The sequence below is a fragment of the Callospermophilus lateralis genome, chromosome 2, assembly GCF_048772815.1.
Source record: "Callospermophilus lateralis isolate mCalLat2 chromosome 2, mCalLat2.hap1, whole genome shotgun sequence".
Taxonomy (NCBI): Eukaryota; Metazoa; Chordata; class Mammalia; order Rodentia; family Sciuridae; genus Callospermophilus; species Callospermophilus lateralis.
The window spans coordinates 89,277,874-89,281,677 of record NC_135306.1 but is presented as its reverse complement, the minus strand read 5'-3'; the positions used below and the strand labels follow the sequence as shown (position 1 = coordinate 89,281,677).

General features: G+C 39.4%; 1 pseudogene; it reads left to right on the top strand.

The window, feature by feature from the left end:
• Positions 1–1,157: 1,157 nt before the first annotated feature.
• On the top strand, positions 1,158–2,083 carry LOC143386545 (protein N-terminal asparagine amidohydrolase pseudogene; annotated as a pseudogene).
• Positions 2,084–3,804: the final 1,721 nt, after the last annotated feature.

The following is a 3,804-nucleotide window of genomic DNA, read 5'->3' as shown; positions in this document are numbered from 1 at the left end:
AATGGAAGGCTTTTGGAGAGATCAGAAGAAATACAGCAACACAGTTAATCCAGGAAAGAAGAAAAAATTAAAAAAGGGGAAACCACATACAAGGGTAATTCCAGATGTGCTTTACCATCTGGCTGATTGGCAGGAGCAGCATTGCCAGGATGTGGGAACCAGTCACTGTGAAATACATTGCACATCTGATCTACCCACCAGAGCTAATGGTTCCCACATGGCATACAGTAAACTCTTGGAGGTTCACTTTCTCCCGATGCAAACCAAATGGCTACCTAGAATAATTTTCTCAAGCTCCAATTATTTTTCTTCAGGGTTAAAATGTATAAAATTGTGTTATGTATAATTAATCTATAATTGCATAAATGATAATGTAAAACCTAAATAATATGGTGGCCTGAGGGGCTGCCATGTATTTGAAACATGCTTTCTATCATGCATTGACTGTATGCCTTTGTTATGCACACTTTGTTTAACTAAGGTGTATAGGATAGACACCTTTCTAGATGAAACCATAATACCCACATTTTGCACTAATAACATAATGCTGACCTCAAGACTATCAGGAGAAGTATTTAAATTTCCATTTTATGAAGAAAGGAACCAAATTATCAGTTATGCTTTTTTTTAAAAAAAATACCAGTTTACATAATTAATCAGGGTGCATTTTAAGTTCTTTTTTATATAATGCATGACTTAAAAATACTAAGGAATGATCCTTTGTTTTTAATGATGCATAAATGGAAGTAATGTTAGTTGGCAATATTTGATTATAAGAAATTAATAAAGTAATTGTATTTTATATAAAAAAAGAATCATCCATTGATGTCATCCTACTTGTGGTGAGGTAGGCACAAGAACATATTGAGAAAGAGTAAGAACGTATTGGACCAAAAGTCAACCATGTTACTTCAAAGTAGTCAATATACATTTTAAACTAACCTGGTTTAACTAACGTCATGTTTTGCATGGGCACAAAGGTGTTGTATCTGATTCTGCACCATTTTTTTTATTTCTATCAGGAGAGTACACTTTTTTAGTCATTGAAATATTTCTTCAACGTGAAATATTTTTTTAAGGTTTGAGGGGTGGGGCCGGCATCGGCACGGGGCTGGGGAGGCCGCCTCCCTGGGCCTGCCCAGGCGGTCGCCACTGCGATGCTGCTTCTGGTCTGCAGGCGGCAAGTGTGCCTGCCACAGTCCACCAGGGAGCTGGTCCGAGCCCACCCGTCTCTGGAGGAAAGAGCCAGACTTCTCAGAGGTCAACAAGTGGGACCCCAGGGCCTTCTGTATGTTCAGCAAAGAGAGCTTGCAGTGACCTCCCCAAAGGATGGCTCCATCTCCATTCTGGGTTCTGATGATGCCACCACTTGTCATATTGTGGTCCTGAGGCACACAGGTAATGGGGCAACCTGCCTGACACATTGTGATGGAACTGACACCAAAGCTGAGGTCCCCTTGATCATGAACTCCATAAAATCCTTTTCTGACCACGCTCAAAGTGGAAGGCTGGAAGTGCACCTCGTGGGAGGCTTCAGTGATGACAGGCAGTTGTCACAAGAACTTACTCACCAACTTCTTAGTGAATTTGACAAACAAGAAGATGACATTCACTTGGTGACATTATGTGTGACAGAATGAAATGACCGAGAAGAAAATGAAAACCACTTTCCAATAATTTATGGCATTGCTGTCAACATTAAAACAGCAGAGATATACAGAGCCACATTTCAAGATCGAGGCCCTGAGGAGGAGCTGCGAGCTGCCCGAGCTTTAGCTGGAGGCCCCATGATTAGCATTTATGATGAAGACTGAGCAACTTCGGATAGGCCTGTATTCCTGGATTCCATTTCCATATGTGGATTTCTGGTTGCAGCAAGATGATAAGCAAATACTAGAGAACCTTTCCACTTCCCCTTTGTCTGAGCCCCCGCCCCCACTTTGTTCAACATATCAGATCTACCTTGATGTTTTTAAAGAAATACCCCTCTCCAATGAATATGCTGTTTCCTGGAAATAAAGCTCTCCTCTACAGGAAAAACGAAGATGGCTTATAGGAAAAGATATCTCCTACAGGAAGATAAATGTAGGAATTACCAAAGAAAGCTACTTTTTGACATGACAAAGACCATCGGTGGGTTTGGAAAGAAGATAAATTTGGATTATACACCATTGAGTCTTAGGTTTCCTTCCTTCCTCAGCGTCCTTCAAATGACTTTCAAACAAAATCTTATTTTGGCAAAGGCAAAAAAAAAAAAGAAATACTTAATGTATATGATTTTTGTCATACAGTTTTTCCACTAAGAACTTTAGTTCAGAAGCTTCAGCAATGAGAATTAGGTTAAAAAAAAATAGCATCCCATGTAGAAACACCTTTTAAAAAAATAATAAATTTTTTTATATTTTGTTTCTTTACTTTTGACATTTAGACTTTTTTCCTCCTGCTAGTTTTCTCTTCACCCAGGATTTATTCTGAGGATTTTCATTACTTGAGATGGGTTTTACTAGTTGTCGGTTTACTCCAGCTCTTCTCTGCTGCTCTTTATTTGTGTGTGTATAGCAATAAAATGTGCTAGTGCAGTGGGCCAATCAGCTTTTAAATCCTCCAGGAGGCATACAGCAAGTGCTGACTCTATGGTAGGCATTTCACTAGAAGCAAATCTAAATTTTCCTTGTTTGAAACTTCTAAAAGAAATCTTCTAAGTTTGCTGAAATAGAATTTCTGAAGGTAATTAATGGACAGAGCACTTTAAAAGGTTTTTATTCTGTCACATGAGTTAAAGATTTTCTCAGAAGACATTTTACCATTTAGATCCAATAAAAGTGGTATTCATTAATTTTTATGGATGAACATGTATATGCATTTTCATGTAAATGAAATCTGTTATAGTTTGAGATTTAAAAAAGATAAAAAACTCTACAATGAGATTTTAAAGTTTGTCATAGCAGTTTAAAAGTATAAGGGAATAGAAGTGATTCTATTTGTCATGTTTTAGTTGCTGTGACCAAAATACCTGACATAAACAACTTAAGGGAGGAAGGTTTCTGTTCTGGCTCATGGTTTCAGAGCTCACAGTTCTGGAAACAGGACTTCCCCACCTCTTCATTATTTTCTACTCTTTAGAAATTCTAGAACACATTTTTATTGGTTCTTCTTGGGTCAGATATTCCCACTGCTGCTGATCTTCACACTGTGTGGGTCGGGCTCCAAGTACCCTATTTTGAGTTGACAGATAGAAGAGGTGAAGTGTGAAGTGGAAAGTGGGAAGGGGAGGTTCAGGGGGAGGGAACTAATCTCACAGGCACACCACGCAGGGTGTAGATAAACTGTCCCCCCTTGTTGTGACTCTTACCTTAGAGCAGTAATTCATTGTCTAAAACACAAAAATTACATAAGATGTTCGGTTAATGAAAGCATCACTGTGGCCTGTGTAATAATACTGTGTAATAAATAGCCACAATGTCTGAAAGTCCCTCAAGGGAACACGTGCATTGAAGTATCACATTCAGGAAGTTCTAGGCTCAGGTGTTAACTGGGAAGCTCTGATTTGGGCTGCAAATCTTTCAGCTGGTATTCCTGAACTAAAAACCCATGGTCCTCTTTCTGGAACTAGTGGGCTAGCAGGGCCATATTGTTTTAATGATCATGACAGAGGTACACAGCAAACACATTTCAAGCCTCTACTTTGTCATATTTCTATATCCAAAGCATGTGTCTTGGGTGAGTTCCAAGTCAAGAGTCAGGGAGGACCCTCCACCTTGAGTGGGAGGCACCCTGCTGGTGCTCCAAGAGACGGGGCAGACC